This window comes from Micromesistius poutassou (assembly GCF_964030765.1).
Source record: "Micromesistius poutassou genome assembly, chromosome: 23".
NCBI lineage: Eukaryota > Metazoa > Chordata > Actinopteri > Gadiformes > Gadidae > Micromesistius > Micromesistius poutassou.
Genome location: NC_140293.1, coordinates 4,502,617 through 4,522,252, shown reverse-complemented (window position 1 = coordinate 4,522,252; position 19,636 = coordinate 4,502,617). Strand labels below are relative to the sequence as shown.

The window sequence follows — 19,636 nt, the reverse complement described above, 5'->3', positions numbered from 1 at the left end:
AAGTCATCTACCCACATCTGGAAAGCAACCACAGGGTGTGAATCTCAAGCTTTACTTAATGTGCTGGGGTGTTCAGCCATTCACCAAAGGGTTGGTGGTTCTAGTCCAACGAGGTCCGGACGGCTTTTAAGTAAAAAGCAATATCACTGATTTGATCGTTAGACTTGGTGAAATTTATCATATCTAGCACCTTAATACGTCAAATTCCTAGACAGCACATAAGCCTGTGAGCTCTTTACCTCCGACAATCAGTAGCCAAGGGTTCAACTGTATCATATGTTCGGAAGCAAAATGACACAGTAGTTCTATCAAATCTACTCTGGGAAACACAGTTAATTGTTTCCCTTATCACAGGTCAAAGGTTTGGGCTGTTTCTTGCCTTGGCATGTGCTATGTTCCAATATCCATACTTCCATGAGTACACTTAAAAGTAGTATACTATCCGCACTGACTAAGTGCGCTGATTTTCAGATGTCAGTGTCGTTCCAAATCGAATACTACGTGAACTAACCGGAAATTACGATTGCAACTGCCGCCGTGGCTCCTCCCCCGCAATAAACATCCCGCTTTGAACGGTGAACTCTTTACGCATAGTAGCTATAGAAAGCTATAAAAGCTATAAAAGCTACAAAATGACTCCATTAATGCAGGCTATGTGAAAAATGTGCCGACATTGCCTCAGCCTGGTGCCGCCTCTTCCGCTACGTAGCTAAGATGGCTGCGGTTGAGTACGGAAAGTGTGCTTCGATCCACACTTCGCGGTTTGACCATTTTGAGTACACCATCCGGGTCCTTTCAGTACACTTCTTTTCACCCCGATCTGAATTGGAACGCCCTACGTACTCAAACTAAGTATAGTGAGTGCGGATAGTATGGATATTGGATCACAGCAATGGTGTTCAGTTAAAGGTGCCATGACATGCCACCAGGTGTGGTGTGATTAGCCGTTACAAGCCGTTTTGGAAATCTGCCCCTTATGACATCATAAGGGGCAGAAAGTGGGTGTGTCCACCTAGATGTGTGCTGCATAGATCAGTCTATCAGCCTACCCAGTGGACTGTAGCAAACGTTTCTCATCTATCCGTCACACATCTAGGTGGACACGCACACCTGTGGTGCCTTAAGGGGCTGATTTCCAACACGGCTTGTAACGGCTAATCACACCACACATGGTGGCATGTCATGGCACCTTTAAAAATTCATCGTCCCTGGGTGGGCTTGAACCACCAACCTTTCGATTAACAGTCGAACGCGCTAACCGATTGCGCCACAGAGACATGAAGGGCAACAGACGTGTGTTGAAAAACGAGAACAAATCTTCATGTCAGCTATGGCTAAGTTTGCAATAAATGTTCCTGTGAAACAGTCAATGTCAATTAGATTGTATTATACCCTGGTATGCTAGAATACCATCTATGGAGAAAAAACATGGATTCGAAGTCAAGTTATATCGCTTATTCATCCTTTCAAATTATCAAGAATTGTATGGTTTGCAGCCACAAACCATAGTTGCAGCTTATTTTCACTCTGTCTATCTGATTCCATTGCAGAAAACACTTTTATGAACCTTGCCCCAACTCAAACATGTGAAAAATATCAATGCTGAAAGTTTGGGTCAAACCTGCAACCTACTGACAGTATTACATTCAGTGTGGATCTATAATCAAACAGAACCAAGAACGAGTCCTTATTCCTTTCTGTGAACATTCCACCAGAAGGGCTAGGATAAAAGGTAACCGCGCCCAACGTGGGGCTCGAACCCACGACCCTGAGATTAAGAGTCTCATGCTCTACCGACTGAGCTAGCCGGGCTGCCAATAACCTAAACAACATTAAAAAAAAAAAAAAAAGGAATCCTAGGTGTTAAATCACCTCGCCATTGATGTCTTCAAATGTTGATAAAAAATAGCAATATTTCATGGCCCATCGATAAATCACGAAATAGCAATATTTCATGGCCCATCGATAAATCACATAGGATTTAAATTCCAGGACCCAGCAAGCTTTGCCCCCCTCTGTGGCCCCCTTAAATGTTAAGTTTGATTAAAAAAAAAACATGAACATGCTGGGGTGTTCAGCCATTCACCAAAAGCTTGGTGGTTCTAGTCCAACGAGGTCTGGATGGCTTTTAAGTAAAAAGCAATATGACTGATATGATCGTTAGACTTGGTGAAATTTATCATATCTAGCACCTTAATACGTCAAATTCCTAGACAGCACATAAGCCTGCCAGCTCTTTACCTAAGACAATCAGTAGCCAAGGGTTCAACTGTATCATATGTTTGGAAGCAAAATGATGGAGTACTTCTATCAAATATACTCTGGTAAACACAGTTAACTTTTTGCCTTATCACAGGTCAAAGGTTTGGGCTGTTTCTTATCTTGACATGGTGTTCAGTAAAATATGGGCCGTCCCTGGGTGGGCTTGAACCACCAACCTTTCGATTAACAGTCGAACGCGCTAACCGATTGCGCCACAGAGACCTGATGCACAGTGAACATGTGTGTTCTACAAAGCAAAACATATCTCCATATCAGCTATGGCTAAGTTTGCAACCAATGTACCTGTGAAACAGTCAATGGCAAGGGACGATTCTGTCGACCAATCAATGTGTATGTAGCTCCACCTTTTCAGCAGCCTTTCAGACAGCTTGGTACCCCAACGGAGGAGTACCGAAGATAGGGGCGGCTCAGCACACTTATTTTGGGACCCTGCACAACTTTTGGAAGTGGAAACAGCAATATAAGCGGACCGAGCCACACCAAACCGCAGCGAGTGGAAACGAGGCATATAAACGAACAGAACCAAGAACGAATCCTTACTATATGTTCACACCAAAAGCGACGGGGCGACGCGACTCCATACAAAGTCAACGTTGAGGCACGTATCAGGCAGCTTTTGTCGCTAGAAAAACCTGCGGCAAGATTTGACATGTGGCATGGCATGAACGCCCTGGCACGGGCGAGCGCGTTCACAAGGATTTAGCAGCGCGACACAAGTTGAAATATTTGAACTTTGCTGTGACATTTGCGTGATTACAGCCAATCAGCACTCACTCCCTGAGTGACGTAACGTAACAGCCAATCAGCATTCAACTGGCCAACCATTCCCTGCAGTCCGGAGTGAACCACAGCATGGAGGAGAAAGTGATTGTTGCCGTTTGCGACTCCCGGAGCTCTATATATAATGATAAAACTTGCACAAATAACTACACCGACGGATTATGACTTGTCGCGGACCAAACTCAGGTGACACTGCGACCAGGTCACAAATGTGGCATTTGGTATGAACGTAGTTATTATTTTGTGAACATTCCACCAGATGGGCTACGTGGGGCTCTAACCCACGACCCTGAGATTAAGAGGCTCATGCTCTACCGACTGAGCTAGCCGGGCTTCCAATAACCTAAACAACATTTGAAAGGAACAAACAAAAAAAAAAGGAATCCTGGGTGTTAAATCACCTTGACATTGATGTCTTCAAATATTCATAGAAAATAGCCATATTTCATGGCCCATTGATAAATCAGATATGATTTAAATTCCAGGACCCAACAAGCCCAACAACCTGTGGCCCCCTTAAATGTTAAGTTTGTAAAAAGAAAATAATTGCGAATTATGATACATACAATTCAGATTTTTTTAACATTTAGCCCCCCTTTCTCGTTTGTCTAGGATGAAATAGAGTGGTTGACACCAAAATTTTGACTATTGGTCCTGTCTCGGGTATTTGGATAATTTCTAACCACGTGGTGAGTTGCACATTTCGGAATCACCTCAGGCCCTTGGTGCGTGACTGCCTGGACCCACTGCAGTTCGTGTACCAGACTGACAGTGGCGTGGAGGATGCCATCATCTGCCTGCTTCACAGAGCTTACACGCACCTGGAGAGGCCTCAAAGCATGGTGAGGATCATGTTTTTCAGTTTCTCCAGTGCTTTCGACACCATCAAGCCAGTCCGGCTGGCTGAGAAGCTCCAAGCAATGCAGGTGGATCCTGACATGGTGGCATGGATTACTAACTAGCAAGGCGAAAAGTCATCTACCCACCCCTGGCATGCACACACAGAGTAAGTATCTCATGCTTTACCATGTGCTGGGGTGTGCAGCCATTCATCAAAAGGTTGGTGGTTCTAGAGCAATGAGGGCCGGATGGCTTTTAAGTAAAATACAATATCAATGATATGATCATAAGACAGACAGTACATAAGCCTGCCAGCTTCTTACCTCCGACAATCAGTAGCCAAGGGTTCAACTGTATCATATGTTTAGAAAGGAAATAAGACAGTAGTTCTATCAAATCTACTCTCGGAAACACAGTTCATTATTTCCCTTATCACAGGTCAAAGTTTGGGCTGTTGCTTCACTTGACATGGTGTTCAGTTAAAAATGAAACGTCCCTGGGTGGGCTTGAACCACCAACCTTTCGATTAACAGTCGAACGCGCTAACCGATTGCGCCACAGAGACATATTTCAGAAATGACATGTGTGTTGTAGAAAGCAGAACTTATCTGTATGGCCGCTATGGCCAAGTTTGCAACTAATATTCCTGTGAAACAGTAAATGGCAATGAGATTGTATTATGGCCATTATTCCCATGATATGAACTAGGGGTGTGAACGGGTACACGTGTACACGTGTAACCAGTTAGTAAATCATAACCGTTTAGGAAAAATCAGTAAACGAAAACCGAAAAAAAAAAAAATTCAAAATCTTCAATCAAAATTAACACGTACTATTTATTTAGAGATTAATAAAGCTACAAATGTTCCACTTTGACAACGTTAATGTGCTAAGAAATGCACGTGATAAATGTTGGGTAACTGACCACCGTGCATTACGTCATGTAACACGTAAGTTTCACTCCCCCCCTTTCCGCCATGTTGGAAGGTACCCCCCTCAGAGTGGCTGAGCTTTGCGTTATTGTTGACACGGTAGCTGCTAGCAGAGGAGGTTGTTGAAATTCTTTACTCTGTTAACAATGCCTGGAAATAACTGCTGCGTTAAAAACTGCTTCATTGCCTCACACGATCGTCGAGGAAACCATAAGAACAGTGGGTTACAGTTTGTCAGGTTCCCTAAATGGACAACGCAGTTGTCCCACACTACAAGATTTTTTAATCTTATGCGATTTTTGAGTCGGATGTACACCACACACATAAAGAGAATCTCAGCCCATTTGTTGCTCTCCGATCGTAAATACAAATACATGAGATTCGAACACAAGACGGAACATCACACACGGACAATCTTGTCCGATAATTGCCCGCTGCAGGGCCGTGGAAGTAGAACTAGAGCAACTCGCGTCAACAGTGAAAATGGATCAGCGTCTTTTGACAGCAGTGGTTTCCGCGGTGCTTATGCTTACATAATAACAGAGAATATCCGCGTCAGTTCGGCCGCGGCGCAATTAATGAATAAAGATCATAAACTGAATGGCTGTAAAAGTGTTCTGAGACACGGCTGCGAACCGGCAACTTTCAAAAAGAAAGTACTGCTGCCGTATCCAGTGGAATAGCCTACATTGACTATAATGGTTTCTAATGTCTTCTTGTGTTCTCTGCATTTTCACTAGGACCCTTTTCCTTCGCCTTATTCTTCTCCATTTATTTCTTTATTTCTTTATTTCTATCTCGTAATGTCTCCTGCGTCTCTATGTTGCGTATTTCCTCATCTGTCTCTATGCCGCTCTGACAACGTTGCCCCTGGCAACCGATAGCCGTGGATGCCATCATGGCGGACGGCTCAAACCCCTCCCCTCCCCAAAAATCACGTGACTCCTCATTCTCAATAGCGCGACTGCGGTCCACTTAAAAAATAAAATAAAATAAAAAACGGTTAACCGTGTACACGAATAAAAAGGGGTTGTGTAACCATTTACAATTTTTTTAACCGTTCACACCCCTAATATGAACATAAGACAAGGTGAAATGGAACGTATCTAAGCTCCTAAATACTTTGAATTCCTAGAAAGCACATTAGCCAGCTAGCTCTTCTCTCAGAGACTCAGTACTCATGAGGTCAACTGTAGCATATGGTTGGAAGGGAAATGACAGAGCAGTTCTATCAAATCTATTTACTGACGCAAATGACGTTCAGAAATGTTCAGTGTATTGTCTGAATTCTCATTTGTTCGATCCCTATATAATAAACACTATACAGGGAATAGTGAACGATAATGGTGTTTAGTTAAAAATGGTCCGTCCCTGGGTGGGCTTGAACCACCAACCTTTCGATTAACAGTCGAACGCGCTAACCGATTGCGCCACAGAGACCTGAAGCACCACAAACTAGGATTTGGCGATCAGGGTCAGGTCAGTATAATGCAGGACAATACCACACAAATTTCACTTTGTTGTCTGATAAATTTATAAGAATGCGATGGACAAATATAGTTGACACAAGAAATCACCACTACGGCCTCACAACTGAGATTTCTCCTGGAAACATTGTATCATATTTTTTATAACACCAAAGCAAAAGTCTTAACAGACAGCACTACAACCTACATGCTGGAGAGGATGTGGACACAGTATGGCAGGTCATACACGGAGCTGTCCCATTCTTAAACCTTTCTGGGAAGGAGTTCAACGTACTATCAGAAAAGTCTTGCAGTATAATTTTAATTTTACCTGTTTATCATTCTACCTGGGTAATATGGACATAGAGTTAACAAAGAAAGACAGATACCTTCTAAAAATCTTCATGGCAGCAAGCAAAAAAGCCATAACAAGAAGATGGCTCAACACAGAACCTCCCACGGTTAGTCAGTGGGAAGCCATAATTAAAGACATCCAAACTATGGAACTACTGACTTTTAGTCTCAGACTACAAAGGGACAAAGTGATGCCCTCTGGGAAAAATGGTACATCTATATCACGAGAAGAGGTGATAACCTGCCTTAATGCATTATATATTTTGGCCAAAAAAACAATGACCATATAACTGTATAGTATACGATGATATCAGTGACTTTTGTTTTTCTTGCCTTCACGCACGCAGGCACACAGAACCCCTTCACGCTTGCTCCTTCTCGTTCTCTCCCTCTCAAAAGTTGTACACGACCCATGTGCTGTTCTTGGCAATTATTTCCATCGCTATGAGCTTTCAGTAGGCTAATGCAAAAATTGACTGCTGGCTTAAATGTACCTCTACAATTTCAGCACGATTGCTGATATTGCGCAATTGGTACACATTCATGGTACATCAGGATACTGATGTACCATAAAGATGTGACTAAGAGAGGAGAGGGAGAAACTAATAGGACTGTATATAGTTAAGAAAATAAGTCAGCAACTACTGTTTCCATGGTACATGTAAAATGATTAAAAGTTAATGAATTCATTGAGAAAAAAGTGTTTGATTTCTTTAGATTTCTTCTTTTCTTCATTTTTTAACTGACCAAAGATAAAGCAGAAGACAGAGTACAGTACCCGACAGTTAAAATAATAGCACACAAGGACATTTGTATAAGGAATTTAATGAAGAGAATCCCTTAAATTAGTGTTGGGTAAGTCTAATTAAGCTCACAAGTAGTATCCCCCCTAAACTTAAAAAATCCCCCCTATGTGGAGCTCTTAAAGGGGGAATTCCCCCCCATTTTGAAAAATGAAATTTAAGGATCTGAATCTATATCTTATCTCAAACTGCCCGAGCATGGTGGGATAAAGTTACCTGCATCAATTTTTTTTAAATGTTTATTTATTTTATTTTTATTTATACACATAAACTGCCAAACATAAACTGAACTCCATCATTTGTATATACTCATCTTAAAATAGAAGATATACTGTGTCTCTAGCATCACACAAAAATTATAAGGGTTAGGGTCTCGGTCCTGACTATCTATCTCATTTGGACTCAGTCTTGGCTTGGACTCGAACCTCTTTTGACTCTGACTAAACAAAGACCTGGGGCCTCATGTACTAAGACTTGCGTGGATTTCTGACTAAAACTTTGCGGACGCCAAAATTTGGAAAGCTGCTGCGCACAAATAAATCCGGATGTATCAATCCTTGCGTAAGCACGATTTCACGCAGATTCTCTTTGTACATCCCAATTAACGTGAAATTGTGCGCACGTGCACGAGCCCGTCTCTCCACCCAGTCTCCTCCCTCATTTAATATGATAATTCGTATAAATAAACCTGCAGTAGTGCGCTCGTTAGGAGAAAGGAGAAAATGGAGAAAGGAAGAAAAAATAACTTTAGTGAATGCGAGGTGGAGGTGCTGATTTCGGAGGTAGAGGCCAGAAATAAGATCTTGTTTGGCTCTCTTTCATCCAGAATCAGCACCAAAAGCAAAAAACTGGCGTGGGAAAATGTTGCCAAGTCGGTCAACGAGGTTGGGGCCGAAAGCCGAACTCTGGCTGACATAAAAAAAAAGTGTTCGGACATCAAGGTGGACGTAAAAAGAAAGGTGTCTGCCCACCGGAGAAGTGTGGGTCAGACGGGCAGCGGGCGGAGTCGGGGAGCTCCCAAATCACAGCTGTGAGCTGATCAAAGTGAGCCGATCCCAAATCACAGCTGCCATCCTTTGCTCAGGATGGCAGCTGTGATTTGGGATCGGCTCACTTTTGATCAAAAAATCATAATTGTCTTGGTACAACCCTTCATTTCGAATGCGACCATCTTCTAACAAGGCCAACACTGCCATCACACCTATCGATTATTGCCACATTTTGCGCATGCTTTTATATTCTCATTTATTTGGATGCATGCTGACTGGTTGTTCCCATACACCCAAGGTGTCAATAATATGTACATAATTCGAAATCGACCGACTGGTTCATTGATAGATTGAATTTAAGTAACAATGGCTTGTTCTTACTCCACGCAACATCAAATAATAATACTGCAGTCAAGAATCTGACGACATATGCGTGAAGAGAGATCCATTAGCGATGTCATGCGTGGTCATGAAATATGTAACGTTTAATAAACAAGTCATCACTGAAAATAATATTGCTGGGGCTTCCTTTTAATTTCCTTTTAACTCCAATAGTAATATATATTTTTATGGGTCTGTTTACGTTTAGCCTAATATCAACAACAGTGTCACATTATGCGTCTCGACAACAATAATGTATGATTGAAGTGCATTTAAGATCACACATCCCGACGTTCAAATCCACTTTGAACTAGCCTCATATTGCAATATTACTTCATGACTCGTGATCGAGTAGGCCTAATGTTGTTGCGCTGCATTGCCTCTATGTGCCGCCAACTGACAAAATGCAGCAGAAATGTGCGTAAGCCAGGCATTTAGTTTGCGTGGAGAACCGCACTTTCTCACGTCAAGTCAGTCTTTGTACATCCGAACGTTTGCGTGAGAAGTTGTTTACGCAGCTTTTTTGTGCGTAAGCAAGCTTTGTACATGAGGCCCCTGGTCTTGGACTCGACAAAGGGGGTCTTGACTACAGCTCTGCAAGAAAGAAAGACCCCTGATGCCAACACAGAGACAAATCAATCGCTTTGATTCAGCCACTCACTGGGCTATCAAAAAAAATGTGTAACAAAAAAAATGAACTATTCCCGACTGAGTGATGGCGATACAATGTTTATTAGTAGTGTACTCAGTCTACACTTTAAGCACATGCATGTTTCTGCACTTGAACGACTTCATGGCCGTCTGTGAAAAATGTTGCAGCCACAAAACCGTAGTTGCAGCCTATTTTCACTTTCTCCAGCTGATTCCATTGCAGAAAACAGTTTTCAGAACCTTGCCCCCACTCTAACATGTGAAAAATATCAATGCAGAACGTGGGACTCAAACCCATAACAAGCTGACAGTATGACATTCAGTGTGGATCTATCAAACAGAACCAAGAACCACTCCTTAATCTTTACTGTGAACATTCCACCAGATGGGCTAAGTAAAAAGATGATCGCGCCCAACGTGGGGCTCGAACCCACGACCCTGAGATTAAGAGTCTCATGCTCTACCGACTGAGCTAGCCGGGCTGTAAAATTTTCACAGGCAAGCAATAGAAAAAAAAGAATCCTGAGCGTTAAATTACTTTGACATTGATGTCTTCAATGTTGACGGAAAATGACCACATTTTATGGCCCATTGATAAAGAGGACATGGGGGGGAGGGGCTTGAGAACAAGCTTTCCCCCTCTGTGACCACCTTCAATGTGGCATTTGTACAACTTCATAACTATGGCTTTTAAGTAAAAAACTCCATGATTTGATTGTTAGACTTGGTGAAGTGGAACATATTGTTTCCCAGACAGCACAGATGCCAGCTAGCTCTTCCCCTAGCATATGGTTGAAAGGGAAATGACTAGTGACTAGTGACTAGTTCTATAAAATCTACTCTTTGAAACACAGTTAATTTTTTCCCATATGACAGGTCAAAGGTTTGGGCTGTTAATTACGGTGACACCTGGTTTAGTTAATAACTGCGCGTCCCTGGGTGGGCTTGAACCACCAACCCTTCGACAAACAGTTGAACACGCTACCCGATTGCGCCACAAATAAATGAAACAACATAATCATGTGTGTTTAAAAAAGCACAACGTATCTGCATGTCAATGGCTTAGTTTGTACTAAATGTTCCTGTATTTTTATGTCAAACATTTGTTGCAAACCTAGTCATAGCTAACATGTTCTGGTTTCTAAAACACACATGTTACTCTTGATCCATGTCTCTGTGGCGCAATTGGTTAGCGCGTTCGACTGTTAATCGAAAGGTTGGTGGTTCAAGCCCACCCAGGGACGTGCTACATTTTGACTGAACAGCGTATCATATGCTAGCTGGCTGGCTTATGTGCTGTCTAGGGGTTTAAAAGCCATCTGGCCCAGCTTTGTCAAGAACCACCAACCTTTCAGTAAATGGCTGAACACACCAGCACATTCAATAGAGCATGTTACTCTCATGTGTGGGTGAATTCCTTTGTGTTTAAAACAAAATCAGACCAGAACACACAACCCCGCCTTTAATAAGGCTTTAAGGTTGTGTTCATCAATAAACCTTCTTTCAGTTCAGATCTCGTCCACGCGTATATTGGTATTTCTTTTTTTTAAATTTATTAATTTATTTTTTTTGCGAAAAATTTGCCTCCAAACGCGTCTTTGCATTGACTTTGTATGGATTCCGCGCCGCCCCTTCTTTCTGGTTGTGAACGCACCATTAAACTTTTCTGCTTGATGCTTTGTCTTGACAGCATATCAGCGTTCACTCCATGAAGTCCAGATTGAACCGCAACATGGAGGAGAAAGCGATTGCGTTTGGTTCTCCAACACCTCTGGTACTTCCACAACAAGTAACGACTCGTGGTGGTTCTCTCAGCCATGGTTGAGAATGAAACTAGCATGAACTAGTGGTGGATTTCATGATTTGTTTGAATGAATCAGTTTGCGTCGGTCAGTTCGCCAAGAAGAGTCGTTCGTTCTTCGGTCTTCGTTTGCATTTCCGGTAGCGGTGAATCATGATTCTCAGTCACTGAGGCGGTCAGACTCGGCTCCTCCCTCATTCTCGTTCAAACGAATCGTGAATGCACGTTCTCAGCCGAGTCGGTCAGACTCAGCTCCTCCCTCGTTCTCATTCTCAAACGAATCACGATCGTGCAATGGTGCAAACGGTCATCAATCAACACAACATTAACTAAGTTCCTTGTAGCTGATTGAGCGCTTCATGTTCGGAATCGGGATGTTGTTGCCCGTCTGGTTCTCGTGACTTCTCAGCAGGGCCGGCGCTAGCCATTTGGGTGCCCTAAGCACAAATGCATTGTGGTGCCCCCCCGAAAATCATCAATCAAACATCAATTCAGTAATTGTCAGTACGTTTCTCTTTATTTCCTAAATAACTTCTCAACATTAATGTTTTGCAAAATGTAATGTGCAAATAAAGAGAAATTAAAATCTTGATAAAAGACTACACTAATTTTGCATTAACAATAGCACCAAACATTAACATAAGTCCTGAACTAGTAGTTGATGGTTGTTGGTCAGGGCTGGGTGCTGTTGCAGAGTCTGCAGAGATTGGTGGTTGATGATGTGTGCTTGAACTGCTGGTGGATGGTTGATCATCTAAATCTTCCTCCTGGTCTTGAGGAACTCCTTGCACATATCTAAGCATTGACCCTGCATTCAGAAATACAAGAAAAAATACTCAGGGATTGTACACTGAAATACAGTTTTGCACCTTGATTCAAAAACAATATTACACATTAATTACAGGTTTAAGTAAGCCAATGTGTAAATCACTGATGCATGACAACATTTAAAACTATTTTACCTTTAAGACAATGATTGATGGCTCACAATATAAAAAAAACAACTACATAATTTGAAAACTATGAATGTGAAGGGAGGGGGATATACATAACTAAGATTTCTTTATTTTCTTTCAAATTGTAGTTTCACCTGCAGATGTCGCCCTGCAGATGCAAGGTTTCTCAGAATTCATGTTACCAGGAGCCATTCTCCATTCATCAACTCATTACTTTAAAGTATCATCTGTAGCATTACTTTTTCCACTACAGTACACAATTGCATACTTGTTGGTTCACAGTACACATGCATAACGTCATAAGGTAGGCTACATAACAAACGCCAAATAAACGTCCTGAAATGCAGTAGACCTATATAAGTAAACTTGGCTAATACTTGGCTGACGACTTCTGATGGCTAAAATAATATAGGAGCTAACGTTAGTTTGCTGACGTTAACGGTAAAGTTAACATTACCTGGCATGAGCATAGACATTCATACAAGGACTAAATTACAGAATTAGCCATTTTTATTTAAAACATTGTCTTACCTGCCATCGACGTGCGTGCATCATCTCGCTGTCTCTTCTTTTTTCTCTTCTTGATGCCCCCGACTCTCGATGCCTTTTCGAGGCCATGTCCAAACACAGGTGTCTGCCAAACTTGAGAATGATCTAATCGAACATACCACTGGGATGTGGGGGAGGGGGGCACCAAGGGGAGAGAGAGAGGGCCGCACAGGAGACTTATGGAGATCTTTTTCTCGAGCAAATGTTACTTTTGTATTGCTATTAACACGTTTTACACATGTTCATTTTAAATATTAATATAAATATAATAATATATAAATATATTTAGTTATTATGATGATGATTTTTTTTTTTTTTGGTGCCCCCCCAGACACTTGGTGCCCTACGCGCAGTGCGTGTTCTGCGTGTGCGGAGCGGCGGTACTGCTTCTCAGTCCTCGAGTCTTCACCGCTAAACACAGTCAGTGAACGAACAGCGACTCGTTCGTCGTCGTTCGTCTCGTTCGTTCTGCGAGACTCGCCGCTGACTCGCGAGTCTCGCAGAACGAACGACGACGAACAAGCCATCACTAGTGTGAACACGCTGTGCTATATTCGCTTCGCTTTTGGTGTGAACGCACATCGAGTTATTACACTAACAAATAAAAACATTTGTTTCTATAGTTAATTGCCTACAATGTCCCAAGAGTCGGCTAACAAGTGTATCGTGATATTGGTCATCGCCATCACAAGTGTTCAGCCTCTTTAGCCTTTTGCACCGTCAAGCTACAGATTGCCAAATCACCACGAACAATTACAAAAACAGGATTAAGGACTATTTAACCACAAACATGTCCGGTTACTGAGCACTGACTTAGTGACAATGGAATTGATGCTTCATTGTGATTTGTCTTATTGTGTTTTGTGTCTCGTATTATATTTTAAATGTGAATTTTCTTTTTTAAATGTTCAATGTGAAACGTTTGTTTTCATGCTGCTTTATTGGCCTAGACTCCCTTAGAAAAAGGGAATGTCAATGGGCAATTTTGAATCTCAATGGGAATATTTCAGGTAAAATAAAATAAAAAGCTTTCTGCCGAGACTAGTCAACCACAGTGGATAAAGTTGGCGAGACGGCTACATTTTGTATTTTTGGTTTGTTTGTTGGTAAACGTGTTTTCAGCTAGGTTATACAAATGTAGGAGAGCAAACGACAGAGAGTTAATTAAATTAAAAGTAATTACCTTAACGTAGGCCTACCAGTATCCATGCTGTTTCTGCCACTCGACAACACGCGGTGATTAGTTGACAAGGGCCTCGGCCCTCGGACATGTCCTCCTGGCTCAGTGTAGAATAGCCGATGTAAGTCGTTGAAAGACGTTGTCCTTTTTGATTATTCCAGTTCTTTCTTTCTCTGGTTGGAAAAATAATAAATACATTCCGTAACTTTCCGTAAGCATTGTCAGCCGCATCAAACATTAGTGCCGGGGGCCACAGGGAGGGAGGAGCTTAGACAGTACCGCCGCTCCGCACACGCAGAACACGCACTGCGCGTAGGGCACCAAGTGTCTGGGGGGGCACCAAAAAATAAAAAAATAAAAATCATCATCATAATAACACAATATATTTAAAATGAACATGTGTAAAACGTGTTAATAGCAATACAAAAGTAACATTTGCTCGAGAAAAAGATGCGTCTCCTGTGCGGCCCTCTCTCTCTCCCCTTGGTGCCCCCCTCCCCCACATCCCAGTGGTATGTTCGATTAGATCATTCTCAAGTTTGGCAGACACCTGTGTTTGGACATGGCCTCGAAAAGGCATCAAGAAGAGAAAAAAGAAGAGACAGCGAGATGATGCACGCACGTCGATGGCAGGTAAGACAATGTTTTAAATAAAAATGGCTAATTCTGTAATTTAGTCCTTGTATGAATGTCTATGCTCATGCCAGGTAATGTTAACGTTACCGTTAACGTCAACAAACTAACGTTAGCTCCTATATTATTTTAGCCATCAGAAGTCGTCAGCCAAGTATTAGCCAAGTTTACTTATATAGGTCTACTGCATTTCAGGACGTTTATTTGGCGTTTGTTATGTAGCCTACCTTATGACGTTATGCATGTGTACTGTGAACCAACAAGTATGCAATTGTGTACTGTAGTGGAAAAAGTAATGCTACAGATGATACTTTAAAGTAATGAGTTGATGAATGGAGAATGGCTCCTGGTAACATGAATTCTGAGAAACCTTGCATCTGCAGGGCGACATCTGCAGGTGAAACTACAATTTGAAAGAAAATAAAGAAATCTTAGTTATGTATATCCCCCTCCCTTCACATTCATAGTTTTCAAATTATGTAGTTGTTTTTTTTATATTGTGAGCCATCAATCATTGTCTTAAAGGTAAAATAGTTTTAAATGTTGTCATGCATCAGTGATTTACACATTGGCTTACTTAAACCTGTAATTAATGTGTAATATTGTTTTTGAATCAAGGTGCAAAACTGTATTTCAGTGTACAATCCCTGAGTATTTTTTCTTGTATTTCTGAATGCAGGGTCAATGCTTAGATATGTGCAAGGAGTTCCTCAAGACCAGGAGGAAGATTTAGATGATCAACCATCCACCAGCAGTTCAAGCACACATCATCAACCACCAATCTCTGCAGACTCTGCAACAGCACCCAGCCCTGACCAACAACCATCAACTACTAGTTCAGGACTTATGTTAATGTTTGGTGCTATTGTTAATGCAAAATTAGTGTAGTCTTTTATCAAGATTTTAATTTCTCTTTATTTGCACATTACATTTTGCAAAACATTAATGTTGAGAAGTTATTTAGGAAATAAAGAGAAACGTACTGACAATTACTGAATTGATGTTTGATTGATGATTTTCGGGGGGGCACCACAATGCATTTGTGCTTTGGGCACCCAAATGGCTAGTGCCGGCCCTGAGCTTAGATCATCTTAGACATCCATTCCATCCCATTAAAGGGATCAATATTTTTTTTTCTTACCGAGAGAACCGGTAGGAAGAGTCAAGATTACGCTCTAGATTACATTTCTCCATAGGTGCTTCTTGGCTGTGACAAGTTGTGTTTCAGTTACACCTGGATTCATCTCTCTTTCTCTCTTTATCCACTTCATGCCTTGGTGGCACATAGGGCCTCCACAGAGCGCTTCCACTTTTCCCGGTCGACAGCAGTTGTTCTTGCCTCGGCCCATGATCTCCACCCCGCCTCTTCTCTTTCTTTCTCCGCTGTACGTCTCCAGGTGGTCTTTGGTCTCCCTCTTCTTCTTTTCCCTTCAGGTGCCCAGGTCATTGCAATATTGCAGTCATTATTTTGGTCCTGCCTTAGTATATGACCAATCATCTTCCATCTTCTCCTCTTTACTTCCTCGCTCAGTGGCCTCATGTCGGCTCTTTCTAATAGTTCTTCTGTACTAATGTGGTCTTGCCATTGGATTTTGAGGATTCTTCTTAGACATTTGTTGTGAAACACATCGATTGCTTTGTTGTCTCCTTTATTAATTTTCCATGTTTCGCATCCATATAGTAACACCGGCACCACTAATGTTTTGTACAGCCTCAATTTCGTTCTTCTTGTGATGCTCTTGGAGTTCCAGATCTTTTTTATTTTAATGAATGCACCTCTTGCTTTTGAAAGTCTATTTTTCAGATCCTTCATTCCTCCTCCATCCTTACTTACTGTGGCTCCTAGGTAAGTGAACTCTTCTACATCTTCAATGTGCTCTCCGTTGACGTTTATCTTCTCCTGGTTTCTTGCGTGCATTCTCATGGTTTTTGTTTTTCCTGTGTTGATCTTGAGTCCAACCCGCCTGGCTTCTTCTTCCATTCTTGATGATTTTTCTTGCATATGCTGTTTGGTGGAGGAGACTAATGCTACATCGTCTGCAAAATCCAGGTCATCGAGCTTTGATGTAAGCTTCCACCTGATTCCATTCTCACCGTGTCCAACCGTTTTTTTCATTATCCAGTCCATGATAATCAAGAACAAAAATCCTGACATATTGCATCCCTGTTTAACTCCACTCTTAATGTTAAACCACTCACATATCTCTCCTTGGTCTATAACTGCACACTGGAAGTCTTCATAAAAGGTTCTCACAATTCTCACTATCTTCTCTGGGATCCCATACTTCTTCATGATGAGCCATATGCTTTCATGATGGACCGAGTCAAAAGCCTTCTCAAAGTCTACAAAGTTCAGGTATAGCGTTGCTTACCATTCGTTGACCTGCTCGATGATGTTCCTCAATATGAAGACTTGCTCTGTTGTTCCTCTGCCCCTCCTGTACCCTGCTTGCTCCTTCCTTAACCTGGAGTCGATTCCACCTCTGATCCGATCTATGATGATCCTACCAAGTACCTTTCCCACCACAGAGAGCAGGGTGATGCCTCTGAAGTTCTTGCATTCTTTGAGATTTCCTTTTTTGGCAAGTTTTATGATAAGCCCTCTCTTCCAGTTGTTGGGAATCTTTTCATGTCTCCATATTTTCTCCAATAGCTGGTGTATCTTCGTTGTTGAGAAGTCTATGTCTGCTTTTAGTATGTCTGCTGTGATGGAGTCTATTCCTGGAGCTTTTCCATTCCGTAATCCTTTTATCACTTCTTTTACTTCTCTTCAATCATTTCAGTGAGTTCACATTCTTCGTCCTCAGTTATTGGGTCTTCTGGTTCTTCTCTATTGAGTACTTCCTTGAAGTGCTCCGTCCACCTTGCCTGTACTTCCTTTTTTCCACTGATGAGGACACCTTTCTTGTCAAGAACTGCTGAACTGTGCCTAGGCCTTTCATTGCATAGTGTCTTAGTGAGTCCGTATAGTGTCTTCATGTGCTGTTTTCTTGCGGCATCTTCTGCTTCGTTTGCAATGTTTTCCATCCATTTCTTTTTGTCTGATTTTATGCTTGTCTTGGTCTCTCTGTTCTTCTCTGCATACTGTAATTTTAACTGCTTCTTGATTCTCTCTGATCGCATGCTCAGAATCTTCCTATTTATTTCTTCTCGTTGGTCAACAAGACTCCATGATTTTTCACTGATCCATGGTTTTTTCTTCTTTCGTGGTCTGCCTAGGACTGCTTCAGCCACCTCTTTATAGGCTTTCTCCATTATCCGAGAGTCATGCTCCACCTCCTCGCCTTCTTCCACTTCTGGCTCTTCATTTTCCAGTACTTGGTACTTGTTTCTTAGGCTGATGGTAAAGGTCCTTAATATGTCTTCATTCTTCAGCTTTGATGTGTCTTACGCGACTCTGGGGTTTTTCTTTTCTTTTGGATGCGTCATTAGTTTTAGCTTGATTTTTGTGCACACAAGGTAGTGGTCGCTCCCAACATCAGCAGACCTGTATGCTCTTGTATCTTCCACTGAGTTCCTGAATCTTTTGTTGATTATCACATGGTCTATTTGGTTCTTGGTCCTTCCATCTGGGGATGTCCACGTGGCTTTGTGTATACCCTTGTGTGGGAACAGTGTTCCTGTGATGACTAGCTCATTCAAGTCACACAAATCACACAGCCTTTCTCCGTTGTTGTTTCTCTTCCCAAGCCCATGCCTGCCCATCACTCTCTCGTAGCCTTCATTCTCATCTCCTACTTTGGCGTTCATGTCTCCAGTGACAATCAGAATGTCATGTGTGTTCCTCTTGTCTAGTACATCTTGCAGTCTCTGGTAGAACTCATTTTTAACTTGCTCCTCTGCATCTTCGGTGGGTGCGTAGATATGCACCACCGTTAGCTTTATGTGTCGTGAATGATTCCTGGCCTGAATGATCCTTTCGCTGACTGGCGTCCAATCAATCAAGGCTCTTGCTGCCCTTTTTGACATCAGTATGCCTACTCCTTGTCGGTGGTCGTCATCATCTCTTCCGGAGTAAATGATGGTTTGTCCTTCTGCGAGATCCATTTTTCCTTGTCCTGTCCAGTGTGTTTCGCTGACACCCAAGATGTGGATGTTTTTGCTGGTCATTTCTCTTGCTACAATGTTGATATTTCCAGTTCTGTACAGTGTTCTTACATTCCAATTTCCAATCTTCATGGTTACTTTGGGGTGCATTAATGGCCGACTTGGCCCAGAGGCGTCCTCTCGGCTTTGACCTCTGGGCGTCATGGTGTCCCTCTTATTAGAAGTACTGGCTATGATGTCCCGTGGGTTCAGTGAGTTTGCTCTGCTTCTGGTTTCTGTAATAATTTGTTTTTCTGGGAGTGGGTTATCAGCCCTCAGCCCAACCCCCAACCTGGAGGACCAGTGGGATCATTCTTCGTCTGGTCTCTACCCTTCGACCTGTTCGGCATGGGTGACCCTGCCAGGAGTGGAAAACTCCTGCCGACATAGCTCTAGAGGTCATGGAGACACGCAAACTGCCCCACCACGATAAGGTGATGATCCCATCGGGGCAGCCCTGGATTCCATTCATCAGTTGAAGTTATTGATTTCATGCTACATCCAAGCATTGTCATGCTATTACATTCAAAGACCCAACTCTAGATAAAAGTAGGAAAGGAAAGATATTACACTATGAACTGTAATTTGAGAGAAAACACTTCATTACCTGATGTGCAGATAATGCTCAAACGTCGTATAGAAACTCAAACAACCATTCATTTGAAGCACATTAGCATTATGCAGCCAAACAATTATGTAAAGTGTGTGGCGTCCATGTGCATCAAACGTGGTGGCTTATTGCAATGTGCATAATGGAGGCATTTTGTTTCTGTGAAACACTTCCTACTCAAATTATGCATTCTTCATTCAGGACACACACACACACACACACACACACACACACACACACACACACACACACACACACACACACACACACACACACACACACACACACACACACACACACACACACACACACACACCAGCGAGAGGGAAGCTATTAGAATAT

At 42.2% G+C, this 19,636-nt stretch overlaps 1 long non-coding RNA gene and 7 other non-coding genes across 8 annotated transcripts; 2 read left to right on the top strand and 6 right to left on the bottom strand.

Moving 5' to 3' along the window:
- Nucleotides 1-1,203: 1,203 nt before the first annotated feature.
- On the bottom strand, nt 1,204-1,277 carry AC3HAE_038803 (transfer RNA asparagine (anticodon GUU)). The gene has a single exon. It is a non-coding gene; the product is annotated as a tRNA-Asn (tRNA).
- A 462-nt stretch (nt 1,278-1,739) lies between these two features.
- On the bottom strand, nt 1,740-1,812 carry AC3HAE_038791 (transfer RNA lysine (anticodon CUU)). The gene has a single exon. It is a non-coding gene; the product is annotated as a tRNA-Lys (tRNA).
- A 598-nt stretch (nt 1,813-2,410) lies between these two features.
- Nucleotides 2,411-2,484, bottom strand: AC3HAE_039274 (transfer RNA asparagine (anticodon GUU)). Its single transcript has one exon. It is a non-coding gene; the product is annotated as a tRNA-Asn (tRNA).
- Nucleotides 2,485-4,394: 1,910 nt separating this feature from the next.
- On the bottom strand, nt 4,395-4,468 carry AC3HAE_039152 (transfer RNA asparagine (anticodon GUU)). Its single transcript has one exon. It is a non-coding gene; the product is annotated as a tRNA-Asn (tRNA).
- Nucleotides 4,469-6,201: 1,733 nt separating this feature from the next.
- On the bottom strand, nt 6,202-6,275 carry AC3HAE_039029 (transfer RNA asparagine (anticodon GUU)). The gene has a single exon. It is a non-coding gene; the product is annotated as a tRNA-Asn (tRNA).
- A 3,613-nt stretch (nt 6,276-9,888) lies between these two features.
- On the bottom strand, nt 9,889-9,961 carry AC3HAE_038906 (transfer RNA lysine (anticodon CUU)). Its single transcript has one exon. It is a non-coding gene; the product is annotated as a tRNA-Lys (tRNA).
- Nucleotides 9,962-10,649: 688 nt separating this feature from the next.
- AC3HAE_038945 (transfer RNA asparagine (anticodon GUU)) lies at nt 10,650-10,723 on the top strand. Its single transcript has one exon. It is a non-coding gene; the product is annotated as a tRNA-Asn (tRNA).
- Nucleotides 10,724-14,549: 3,826 nt separating this feature from the next.
- LOC311368608 lies at nt 14,550-15,595 on the top strand. Its single transcript, XR_014639977.1, has 2 exons — nt 14,550-14,598; nt 15,278-15,595. It is a non-coding gene; the product is annotated as an uncharacterized lncRNA (long non-coding RNA).
- Nucleotides 15,596-19,636: the final 4,041 nt, after the last annotated feature.